Below are 13,256 nucleotides of genomic sequence, written 5' to 3'. Positions count from 1 at the left end.
TGCAGGGAGTTTAGAGGCTTGATTTTAACACCTAACACACAGGGGAAGAACCCTAGTCTCTAAGAGGCCAAGTGACTCACCAAGATAGATCCCTCAGCAAGACATAGGGGGACAAGGCCAGCTGGTCCGACTCTGAGGACAGGTCTCTCTGGGCAGGTCCTTAGAGCCAGCTGACGGGCCAAAGGGGTTCTGCACAGACTCAGGACAGGTGTCTACTGGCCTTGAGCCACCTCCACCCACCCAGCCCCACCTTCTATCCACACACAGCTTCCGGCTCCAACAACAACACCTGACCTCACCTCTTTAGAGGAAGCGAATAAACCGGCAACCTGGGCAAGGAAAGAAGCTGGCAGCCAGAGCTGGGCTGTGAATCTGAAGGAGACTCGTGACTCACTCTTTTGGAAAGATGTTTCTCGCCTTTCCCTGGAATGCCCACAGGGCAGCACCACCTTGCAAGGGATCCAACTGTGCTCTGAGCTGACCACCTCTAGTGAAGGTTGTCAGCCAAGACTCTTAGCCTATCACACCAAAGGAGGAGTAGCTGAGTGAGAAACAGACCTGAGTCTCCCATCTCGTGTCTAAGGAGATCCGGACAAGGGCAGATCGGAGGACAAAGCACATAACTTGAACTTGGGTTTGAAATATCTCTGCTGAGCTCTGAACACGAATGAATCAAGGTGGGACCGCATCCAAGTGAAGATTCAGAGGAATAGCTATAGGCTCTGCTTCTTGGGGCACATGCTGTCCTTGTGTGGGAAAGGAGGAGGAGAAAGAGATGCTTATTGACTTTGTGTGTCTTTGGAAACCCCTGACTTCATGGTGACACAAATCAGTCATGCGGCCTTTGCATAGGCAGAATCCCCACCCTCCTAATCCCCGATGATGATCTGCTTTCTATTTCCATACATTTTTCTTCCTGAGCATGCTCCATCATTACACCGTATAAGCTCAGCCTTCTTGCGGTTAGTGTAGCACACTTGAGATGTGCCTGTATTTATCAGTATTTCATTCTGCTCCATTTCTTAGTGGATGGATGGAATACAGTTTGTCTCTCTACCTGTTGAAATGCATGAAACTGTTTCTGCACTTTAGTGATTATGAATAGAACCAGTATAAGAATATATATATTCCCACTCAAAGAAAAATTAATTCAGGAATTTGGGTGATACTACCTTAATTGCAATAATAGGAACTGGGTAGACAGAGATAAGGATTTAAGATGGGGGAGGTGTGGGAGCAATCTGGTAGGCTGGGCCATTGAGGGGACATGGTCCTTCTGATGGACACAGAGATACTCAGGAAGGTGAGAAGAGAGCTTTCTGCTCAGGGCCACTCGTACAAGCCTAGGCTGCAGAAAAGCTGACCAGAGCACCAAGGACCGCTCTCCTCAGGCTCTGACCCTCACTGGGGCATCACTAGGGGATGAGAACATTCCACCCCACGTATCAGGGAAACCCAGTCTCATTTCTTGCCTTCTCTGAACAGGTGATGGTTTTTGATCCCTCCTAGGGATTCGAAGCCCATTTTGTGGGCCATGGGGCTCCCTTGGCAACCACTCAGCTTCTTAGAATCTTGAAAACCTTTAGAGATGCTGCCCCTAGCTGCAGGCTATCAGGCTAGCTGAGCCTCAGTCTGGCTTTCTGTAACAAGGATTAGTTGGAACTACCCATTTCCTCCCATATGCCCTCTGACTGTTAGCTGGGAGACAGCAACTCGATATTCCACCTCTCCAGATTCTCACGCTCACCTTCTTCAGATCTCTCCACATAGGAAAACTTGGGAGTGGCTTCCTGGGGCCCTCCCAGGCGCCTGCTGTCTGCTTTTGGTGCTGAGGTGCCAACCTTGATTCCAAGAACACCTGGGACGAGCTGAACCCTAGAAAGCTTCCTTCCCCAGACAAGGGAGCTCTCGTTACACCCAGCAGAGCTTTTTGGAGAAAGTCCCGTTTAGACAGGCTGGTGAGCAGCACCCTCTGCACTGAGTCCTGAGAGGGACAATACTGGGGGTGGGGGAGAGGGGGCTTCCTACTCCTACATGCTTCTCTGCAGTGGTGGGGGGCACTCTGCAGGGTCTCCTCCTGAGTCTCACTGTGTGGTCCTGTTTTAATTACTGTTTCTGCATAGACTCAGAGAAGGCCTGAACAAGAGCTCAGTGAGACGACAGCCCCAGGGTGCTGCCTTCATGGTGTCTGGGAAATGCTGGCTATCCTCTGGCTGCCTCCAGCCTTGGTCTCATCCAGGAAGCCAACAGTAGGACAGGAACTACAACATGGAGAGATGGGAAAGGCGAGGCGCTTTCATGAGCTGGCTATAGGCAGCTGCCAGCTGGGACCTGGGCACACGGTCAGTTTCCTTCTACCCGGTTCAGAGCAGGAAGGCGGTTGTCAGGTCTGTGCTCTGGGCCCGTGGATTCAAGACCATCCCAAGCCTCTCCATCCTTTTCTGAGATGTTGGTACAGCCAGAACTTGCATAATCTGCAGGCTGGGCTCAGTGCAAAATGCAAACCCTGGGCTCTTGGTTTTAAAAAGAACGAGAAAAGAGTTCCTAAGCCTTTCAGGATGATGGCTGCTGAGTAGTAATGAAGAGAAGGTCTCTGTTAAATGTACAGGTCACTGAGGGGATCTGAGGTCAAGCAAGGTAATGGCTGTTAGCACTGTACCTAAAATACAGGAAGCCTGGACGAAACTAGAAAGGCCACCGAGGGGATGGAACATATGGCTGATCCACATTCACAGTCCCATCGCCCCACTCCCACACCAGCTTGTCATCTGTGGGCCCTCCCTGGACCTTTTGGGTGACCTGAATGATCTCTGCTCCTCCCCACCTTTCCTTGGAAACCAAATGATCCCGGCATCTGATGAGGCCCAGAGGGTTTCTTCCCTCCTCTAGAACTGGGTGTAGGAGTTGGCCTGGGATGTTACCCACACAGGCCTGGGGAGGTGCCAGAAGAAAGTTCCACCATCAACTGCCCACTTAGTGAGCACTTAGCTAACTTCATTCTGAGCTGGAGGCAAGGAGTTGAATGGGTGTTTGCAACAGGTGCCATCCCTGAGGCAGCTTCTTGGGTGGGCAGAATGGCAGCAGGGCCCTTCTGTCTTTCCTGATATAGTGGGGTATTCTAGAGCCTGGGCTCAGGAAGAGCCTTCTGATATGCTGGGCAGCAGGCGTCTCACCTAACCTAGATTCTCCTAGAGCGGTAAGCACATAGCTAAGCAGAAAGCCAAAGGGCATCCTCAGACTTGGGACCAGGGGATCAGGAGAAAGAAGACAATCCCAGAATCCCACCAGGCTCAGGGATGCCCCACATGGCAGATGCCCCAAGAATAGCAAGGATAAGCCTTGCAGGTGTTGCCAGCCTTCCTGAAGAAAGGATGTGTGGGCCAAGAGGCCAACTCTGCATACATGACTGCTGTTCAAACATGCTCCCTGGTTTCCAGGATAGCACAGGATGCTTCGCCAGCTGTGAGCTAATTCCTAGGCTGCTGGAGGACGAGGTGGGTGGGTACAGTTCCATCCGTCAGCCAACACCTTGTCTCATTATGAGCTAATTTGCTCATCTGGAAAGTCTTCAAGCCCACTTCCCCAGTGGGCTCTTGGGCAGAGGAAGGCCAGGGGTGTGTTGACTAATACTCCCCTCTTTCCACTGGAACACACCATATCCTCTCTGGGAGATACAATCTAACACCCCCTCCCACCTCTCCTGCCCCCTTAAGTCTCATGACTTTGTACAGCTGTTTCTTCCTACCTCTCTTCTCTACCTCCGTTCTCAGGGATTTGAGGCCTTTCTCTTTCCGGAAGATTGCTTTAATCTTTGCTGGCTGAGTGGTGTGTTCTGGTGATGTCAGTACACAGGAAAACAATGATGTCACCACAAGATTAGCTAACACTAGAAGCAAGCAGAGCAGGAGTATTCTAACAGGCCTGTCCTGACACAGGAACGCAGGACAATAATTTGAGCATCATAGAGGCCTGGGATTGTCCCAATCATACAGATGGGGAGACTGAAGGCCCAGATAGGAGTGGCCACTGCCTAAGGTCGCAGAGCTAGTCAGTGGTGGAGCTGGGACTCAAGTCTTCCGTAACTGTATCTAGGCTATCTCTTAACGTCTGGACTTCTTGTCCTTCTTAGACCAACACATTTATACCGGGCTCTTCTTTTTTTGTAAGACTTATTTGTATTTTATGTGTATGAGTGCTTTGTCTGCACATACATCTAGGCACCACCAAGGAGTGTGCCGTGCCTGAGGAGGCCAGAAGAGGTTGTTGCATCTCCAGGAAGTGGAGCTACAGACAGCCGTTAGCAACCATACAGGTGCTGGGAGTTGAACCTGGATCCTCTCGAAGAGCAGCCAGTGTTCTTATCTGCTGAGCCACCTCTCCAGCTCCTGCCAGGACTTCACGATGCTCTCCTCTACCACCCTGTGATGCTCACAACGTGAACTGGCACTTTGGTCCTGAATCTAGAACCTAATTAGCACAGGGCTGCCTGCCCTCTGTAATCAACCCTGTCTCTGTGGCCTGTGCTTGTTCACATGCGTGCCTGCTGAATGGGCTCAGAGAAGCAGAGGTGTGGCTCCTGGGCCTACTGTGGACATCTATCTGTCCTCAGGAGATGCCACATCTACCCCTGCTCTGCCCTGACTGCCTGAATGAGACTATGTCGATAAACCTGTGTGCCCAGCCGCAAGTGTGCAGCCTCCCCCACCCTTCCCCAGGCAAATCAGGAGCAGACTCAGCTTGGGCCATGTCCTGAGACTTTGAACTGACACAGTTAGGACTTCCTTGGCGCTCAGTATGGTGTGGGGTCATTTCCACTTGGCACCTTCTGCCGTCTGCCTTCTGCTCTCCAGAAAGGTCATTCTACTTTGTTCTGAGGAGCCCGACCCCTAGGGCATGGACATTCCCTCTCACCTCAGGTGCAGCAGTCACATGACTTTAACTGAACTAATCAGAGCACTCCTTCCTCCAACCTGGCCTTACTGCCAGCAGTCTGGAGTTACTAGGGGCCTCTTGGTGTCACAGGGTAAGCGTTTACTAGGGTATAACCCCAAGCACACACAACAGTTTGAGGCTCCCAATTAGACCTTGTTGGGAGCCCGACTGTTGTGGGACACTGTTCTCGGGGTATGACAAGACTGTTGCCATCTTGAACTCTCAGCAACTGATATCACCCACTAAAGACCTACACAAGACCAGGCTCATTCATATTCCATCATGGAAGGAGGGAGCTCATGAGGCCCCACCTTTACTGAGGCATATACGAGGTTAACAGTCGCTAAGGGGAAACGGACATTTTCTTCAGTGGTGTGAGAGACGCCCATGTTCCTACAGACATTTGTTCAGTTACCCAGGACCTACAACCTAGGCTTTGATGATGCAGCCCTTCAGAGTCTCCTCTGAGACCTAAGCTACTTCCAGCTAGATTCTCAACTGTTATAACTGGCTAGCAGAAGCACGTATTACAGAAGGAAGGAAAACAATATGGCGAATGCTTACTGGTATTCGGCGTTTGCTTGTTTCTATGCCACAATGGAGCCCCTCCTTTGCTGTCTGCAGGGAGCTCCCACGTTGTTTAGAACCAGAATCAGGCCAGACACCCTTGGTGTTCATTCTCTGAGACCACAGGACCAGCCCTAAGTTCCCTTTTTCTGCTAAGGACCTGATGACTAGATTTGAGCATGGGACTTGAGCTTGACCAATCAGAGGCTCAGGCCTGGGCTCTGAATTTGGAGTGTGTGAGGCCCATGAGAAGAAGAGCCAATGAGAATTCCCATGTGGCCACCTAGGTGCCAGTCCCAAGACAGTTGTGAGCTACAGAGGCCACCTAGCCAATGGTCTCTCCTAAATAACCAGGGGGCTGGTTCTGACTTGTTTCTGCCCTGTATCTGCGTGCTTCTTCCTTGGCCTTCACCTCTTCTCACTTCCTACGACTGTCCAATATCCCTACAACCACGCTGCTTTCTGTGTGCCTACACTCAGGAGCCCTGGCTAGAGTGCGGGCCACACAGCTCATTTGCATGGGCAACAAATATAACCGAGAGCCAAGCAGTGCCATGAAATGCCACGACACTTAAGCACTCTCTTCACCCACATTTCTCTGTCCCTTAGAGACACACGGTTGAGAACTAACAGGATGAGCTGTCACCTTCTGCTTAGTAAATTGATTACCAAGTCTGTCTGCATTCAGAGTTGTTTTCTAATTTACAGTCATCCACAAGCAACACTTGGTGAGGACAGGGTGACAGCTTGCCATGTGTGACTTTTCACACTTCCACTGCTCCTTCTAACAGAATTGCCACCCAGGGGGTCATTGTGAGGGAGAGGACATGCTCTGGGCCTTCCCTAACGGACAGCAGCAGGATGTCCAAACTGGGGCAAACATCTGTACGCCTGCAGCTGTTTGGCGATGTGCCTCTCTAGGCGACCTCAGCAAGGTGACAACCCCCTACTGCTACAGTTTACTTCCTATAGCTGGCCGCCACAGCCCCACACTAGCAGGCTAGTCTCGCTATTAACTCCTGATTTTGCCTGGAGACGTTTCCTGCCGCCTGGAAGAGGTACCATAACCCTAGCGCTTTGGGTTGATTTTACAGGTTGGAGACAACAACAAGAAGAAACCTGTGTCACAAAACCCCAGCCCAGGAACACTGGCAAGGGGCTGTGATGGCCACCCAGGAAAAAGAGGCACATTATTTAGAACAGAGGACCAGATAGGTGCCCAGAGCTCAGAACAAGCAGAACATCAAAGATAATAAATAGTTCTCAGAGTTAATACATTTGAGCCTCAATTGTTCTGATTCTACAAGGTCCCCAAAGGCTGAAGAGGTTGCTTTTTGGGAATAGGGTCCAACTGGGGAAAGCTGAGAGTTCTCTATCTATCTCCTGCCAACTACCACTGATGCCTTCCATCCCCCGCTACCCCTCACCCACTGATGTCTGCCACACCCCAACATCCTTCTGCTTAGGCCTAAGACCAGAGGTACAAATGTTGTCTCCTTCTCAGTGGCCCCTTCCTTCGTGCCCTTGGATGTTCCTCTGGGACCCCATTAGTTGTGACCCCTTATCTTGCACAGTACATCTTGGATCCCGCCCTAGCAACCATGCTTCTAGGTACTATTTATTAACATTGCCAAGCTTCTAATACCTACCAAACCAGGCACCTGAAGAAAGAGCATTTCATGAGCCCAAGGACCTGTGACTGCATAGTGTGACCATTCCGTTATTTGGGGAAATGGAGGCCCAGAGATGAGAGAGAATTGGCAGGGAAAAGGTTGATACTGGGTAGTTGTGACGAGGACAATGCCAGCAAGGCGGCAAGGCTGAGCTTGGAGCTAAGGGCTAGGCTCTCTCCCTTGTTATGTAGCTCAACAAGACGGGGCTCACATATCATGTGTCAAACGACTGTCCTGGAGATAGCTAGTTCTGTCCCAGCTCTGTGCTATCCAGTGATGCTGCCCCCACCTGAGGACCACCTTGACTGTGACTACAGGCCACCTGTATATAACAAAGAAGGTTGGTCAGGTCTTCTAGACTACACAGTTGGCCAAGTGAGTTGGGGACTGAGTGACCAGCTTAAGGTGTAGGCTACCTTGGTGACAGCCCACAGCCTTCCTCCACATTCCTTGGGGCTACTGTGCTGTTTTCTAGAACATACTATCTGGACAGGGCTGGCTATTTCCTTTCTGAGAACCACCCACATAGAAAGCTTTCCATCAGCAGGTGTTACTTAGGCATGTTAAGGAAGCTTCTGGAATGAAGAACTGGCTACCCCACGGATCAAGCTCCCTTGGAATCTAACTTTGCTTAGCAAGGCAGGTATAGGAAATGTCTTCATCGAGTCTGGCTTTCATACCCCAACATTGTCTTGCTGCCCAATACTCTACTGCTGGAGCCCGGCCAGGCTTGGCCAGTGGGCAGAGGCTCACACTGTGTACAAGGAAGTCGGTGCTCCTCTGATGAGTGTGCCCGCGCGTCACCAAGCGGCAAACTCCATCAGAAAGTGTGTGACCTGATTAGGGACATTGTCTTTGGTCTCCTAATCAACGTTAGGGCAGACAGCCCCCACAGCCCCTGCCCCCTGCTTCTACCAATAGGCTGTGCTCTGAGGGGGTCTCCAATGGCGTAGAGTGAAGGACAAAGTGAACTGAGTTGACAGCCTGCACACATCTTCTCATCTCTTATCAGGTCTGGGCTCCTTCTCTGAAGATGAAGCTGTTGTAGAGTCACGGGGTACATGAAATGATGAGGGACAAGGTAGGTATTCAGTGGGCTCTGCCGCTTTTTCAGGTGTTGGAAGAGTCATAGGTCAGGGCTTCCTGGCCCAGGCAGGCTTATCTGTCCAGGTTTAATCATAAACCTGATGCTAATCTTACATGGGGGTGGGGCGCTCCTACCCAGCTCACCCAACCTGGAAGGTGTGGTCTGTAAATATGACCACCCAAGCTTGGCAGTTGTGCCTCAGCCCTGCCGAGCCGGGGATGAAAGGAGGAGACACAGCCCACCCCCACCCCCACCCCCGCCCCTGGTGTTGACGACACCAGCTGGGCACTGACTGCCCAGAGCCCTTTTCCTCCTCCTTGGGGTTGCCATGGTGACAGAAGCAGGAGGGACACCCGCTGATCTGGCCCTCTGCCAGTCATCTTTCCCCTTCCCAGGCCCATTTTTATTCCAGCTTCTAGTTAGTATTGTTGGGAGCACCTGAAACGGGGTGTCCCTGGCCACAGAGGCAGGGAGGGGGTTAATTGTGCTGGGATGTGTGTGTGTGAGTAGGAGGTGGTTGTTTTACTGACTGTGGAATGCTGTGTGTGTGTGCAAATTATCTTGATTGGTGTGTGGTGGGATGGTTGTCTTGTTCTCTTCTCTCTCTCTCTCTCTCTCTCTCTCTCTCTCTCTCTCTCTCTCTCTCTGTGTGTGTGTGTGAATCATGTTGCCTTACACTCTCTGTGTGTATGCCTGAGTGAGTGTGTGTAGTACGACAGTTGATGGTTGTCTTGTTGGATGTGTGTCCATGTGAGTGAGGAAGCTGTCTACCCAGGGTAACTACGAAGCCATCTGGGTGCTGCCTGGATAGTTCCGTCCTGCAACGGAGCACCATGCTAACCCAGACCTTCCTTCCAAAGAGGCTGGAGTCTGTCTCTGGTCTGGGGTCTTCCTCTGTAAACAGGCATGGCTGTGGGGACACGGTTCTGCCACACCAATCATGCCACCCTGGACAAGCCACACGGCTCTTGGAACTTGTATGGTGTTGGGGACCGACTTCTGCCTATGTGTAGGGGACTGACCAAGAGGCAGTCCTGATGCTAGGCCTGAGTCCTCCAGTGTGTGGAGGGGCAGGGACAAGAAGATGGCAGGAGGTCCAATAGAAGCCTTGGGGGAGGTGAGGCTCCAGTGACAGCGTGGGCATATCCCGCCCTGCCTTAGAATCCCCAGCATTCCTGAGGGAGATGGAAATAAGAACTAGTTGAGGCAGGTTCAGCCTGGGGATAAGGAGAAAGACATCAGCCCCAAGCCCACAGCCTAGAGAGACATGGCCCAAGAGCTGTCACCGAGCTCTCAGTAAGCACAGTGTGTCACTGGCCTCTGATTCCTTCTGGGACAGTTCCTCAGGTTATAGTAGCCAGTGGGCTGGCAACCACATTTTGGAGCCACAGGCAACAAAACCCACTTACCTGTGTTCTCGCAGAGATCTTCACCCAGAAAGGCTTGGTTTGCAGTGTCCAGTGCTAACAGTTGCCCCTCCACTCAGGATCCAATGCTTCTCTCTGCATACCTGAAATACAATCGTTCATAAACATTCTCAAACCACGCTGCTGTTGATAACGTTTTTCGGTGGCCTGGGCTAGAGAAACCTTCTCCAGCGTTAGACCCCATAGGAACCCCAAACCGGAGATGTCATAAGACTGGCCTAGGGTCACATGGCTCCATTAGAGGGGCTGACTAGACCTGGACTTGAACCTTTGGACTCTAAGCAGAGTCCTGCCTCCATTGTCTAAGAAATGTGAAGCCTTTTTTTTTTCTTTTTGTCACACTGAGACACTATGAGGGAAGAATCTATAAAAGTACTTTTAAAGATCTTTGCAAATGCAAAGCGCCAGGTCAGTGCTGAATAATTGATAGGCCTGGCTCCACGGGCCTCCTGCAAGACGCCTAAGTTTGCTTTCATTTTGCCCAGTGAAAAAAGTTGCCGAGAAAAATGCCAAGAAAGATGTGTGCTTCCCTATGGGTCTGGGAGGGGCCATGGCTCCCAGGATCCAGACAGCTAATTGACATCATCCCTGAAAGGAGGGCAGAAAGCATGGGGCTGCTGCAAGGAGGAGAGGGGGGGTCTATGAGGAGACCCGGACTCCTCATTATGTCCCCTCCGTAGCCCTGGGCTAGGTCTTCTCTGGCAAATATGGAGGAAGATACCTGAGAGGCAGGGTAATAGGGTGGGATGGAGCCCTGAGAAATGAAGAGAAGGGAAAGGGTCCTCCCTGGAAGGAGGACCTCTGATAAGTCAGTCTCTTACTGTCCCAGCCATCTGCCTCACGTGACCACAGTGGCTTCAAGGAATCCAACACACAGAGTAGTCTCTGAAGCAATCTGTATAAAAGCAGAAGGCAGTTGGGGGTGTGTATCCTAGCTACAGGAGCAACATATACTTCCCAGAAGGCTCAGGTACCATTTCACAATTAAGGACATAGTGGCCCTCTAGAAAACATCCTAAGTGGCATTTTCCCCAGAACCCTAGACAAGGCAGTTAGGCCTATTCAAATCCATGATAACGGGCTCCAACTTCAAATAAGCAAAACCAACGGTCTGGTTCAAGTGGAAATCTGTTCTATTTGTTTTCTATGTCATTCTGCAAGCTCCAAGGCCCAACCATTTGCAAGGATTTCTTAGGCAGATTCCTGGTGCACAGTTGTGTCTACCTGAGTACCACACCTCCTACCCTAAAAGTAGGCTGACTGTTCAGGATCTGGTCTGGTTTGGTTGAGTTTGGATGGAACGCAGTGGAGGATGCAGTGGAGTTATAGCCGATCTAAGTTAGGCTGGGCAATGTCCAGGGTGGCCTGCAGCTGCCCACAGGAACATGCTATGCTCACACTGGGGTATGGAGAGAATCTGTTCTAAGTGACTGAAGGCAGAAGAGAAAGTTGGTTGTGTGACCCTGCCCCTTATTATGTCATCAGATGCTGCACCTGCTGGCCACAAAAGGAGAGAATCTGGTGCTTCAGAGGGATCCCAAACAGTGAGGGATGGGGCAGGCAGAGAGATGGTGGAGACTGGCCGCCAACTACCGCTGTTATGGCGGATGATCGACACCTCAGACTTTCGGGTCATAAAACCGGATCATAGGAGAATCAACCTGTGGTCTAGGGGGATCAAAGGAGAGAAAGTGTGTGTGTAATACTAGTGACAACTCAAACTGGACTGCCACCCCGTGCCCTCGACTGGGCCTTGGCCTGTCCCCTGGGAACACAGCTTCCCAAACACTAACACTCAGGAGAGTGTCTGCATGTTCTAAGATGAGCAGAGCACCAACTGGATGCCACCCTTTTCTCAATGCAAACGGCATTTACTCCTCAGCAGCCTGGACCGGGGTCTTTGCTCCTTTACAAGAACTCCCCCACACAATGCTCATCTTGATCCTAAAAGGCTTTGAAGATGAAGAGAGGTAGGCATTCTAGGTGGTTCTGCCAGGCTAGCTGCCCCCGAGTGCATTCAAAGGGAGACTCCCTCCTCCTAGGGCTCACTGAGCGGGAAATCCCCACCCCTTCCAGAGGTAGCAGTGCAGGTGTGCTGTTGTGCTCGCTGGCAGCAGGAGCACCCAGCAACCGGCAAAGCAAACATGTTTTTTCTCTGATCTTTTTTGCAGACTGAGGTATCCCAGAGGGGTGGGATGATGAATGAATTGGAGGGACAGATGGGCTTGGAAGGTGAACGCTTCTAGAGAGTGCTCCAAGGAGGGGTGGCCAGGGTGCCAAGAGGCAGATGGCTGGGATATCAGGAAACCTCCAGGACAGGCTCCCAGGACGTGCTGGAGCTCTTTGGAAGTATGCATATCCAAAGATGCCTACATGTGGGCAGAACTTGCTGTCAGGCTCGCTTTAACTCAAACTGGATAACAAAACAGGCTTGCAGCCACCTTCTGCCATGTTTCCAGCAGCTGCTACCAACCAATCAAGAAAACAGATGAGGAAACAGCATAGCCTTGCCTGAGCTCTGAGCATCTGGTTGGTCAGGCTCTTGACTGCCTTGTGTCCCCAGGGTTCAGCACCTGTGTAAGCTCAAGGGAACATGCATTTGATGCCACTGCTGACTTGGTAGATAAGAGAAAGCCAGGCTCCCAGGTGGTCTCCTGGACATACAGGTCCTCATCAAAACCTCCTCAAGGCTTCTACGACCACCTTCCTTCCAGCTGCCATTGGTCTGTCCCCAGGCGCTGCTCAGAGGCTCTACTGACTTCTTGGAATGAGGAAATACAGGCCAGCCTCTAAGAATTGGGACAGTGGCCACTGCATAGACCGAAGCATGAACTCACGCAAGTCTTGCCCTTCAACCTGGAAAATGAGATCTGACCCAGGTTTGCCCTCCAGGTCCCACGTAGCATACCCTGTAAGGGGGTGCTTGGGATCCACCACCAACCCACTCCCACATTTGATCAGGGTATCCTGAAAAGAATTCGTAGCCCCAGTGAGGAAGGAGGGCTCGGTCTCCCACTCTGAGGTGAGAAACAGAAGCCTGTCCCATTGGTGGTAACTCTGGAAATGCGTCCATGAAGGCAGTTACCATATGCCAGGGGTGACTTCGAGAGTCTGAGGTGTGATGAGGACCTGATCCAGGGGAGCTTTGAGAACAGGGCCCTCTTCCTCATGCCGATGGGACTCGGGGCTGCTATCCACAGAGCTGCCCCCTAGGTGATATGGCATGGTGGTATGATAGAGAGGAGTGTAGTGCTTGGGAAGACTGGTGGGGACAGGATAGGAAAGGTGGGGATAGAGTAATACAACCTCTGACCCCTGGTGTCCCCCTCCCTCTCCTTTCCTTTGCTCTCTACTCAAGAGAGAAGTGGTAGCTGTTACTAGGGAGAGAATTGGTCCTTAAGGGGCAGGAATTCTGGCCCAGGTCCTCAGATCCTGCCAACCCAGCTTTTATGGAGCTCAGAGGTTACAGGTGACTAATTGGCAAGGCTCATCTGCCACTTCCTGCTAAACTCTAGCCCACGGACTGTCCTTGTTTCCTAGGAGCTCAGCCAGTCTCATCCTTCTAGGTCT

General features: G+C 51.5%; 1 protein-coding gene across 1 annotated transcript in view; it reads right to left on the bottom strand.

The window, feature by feature from the left end:
- Positions 1-13,256, bottom strand: part of Fam167a (family with sequence similarity 167 member A) — a 32,066-nt gene that overhangs the window by 17,040 nt on the left and 1,770 nt on the right. Inside the window, exon 2 of the mRNA XM_075949790.1 lies at positions 9,669-9,769. The gene's annotated coding sequence lies outside the window, so the exon portion shown is untranslated. The remainder of the gene's footprint in view (positions 1-9,668; positions 9,770-13,256) is intronic.

The sequence above is a fragment of the Microtus pennsylvanicus genome, chromosome 15, assembly GCF_037038515.1.
Source record: "Microtus pennsylvanicus isolate mMicPen1 chromosome 15, mMicPen1.hap1, whole genome shotgun sequence".
NCBI lineage: Eukaryota > Metazoa > Chordata > Mammalia > Rodentia > Cricetidae > Microtus > Microtus pennsylvanicus.
This window is presented reverse-complemented; position numbering and strand designations above follow the sequence as displayed.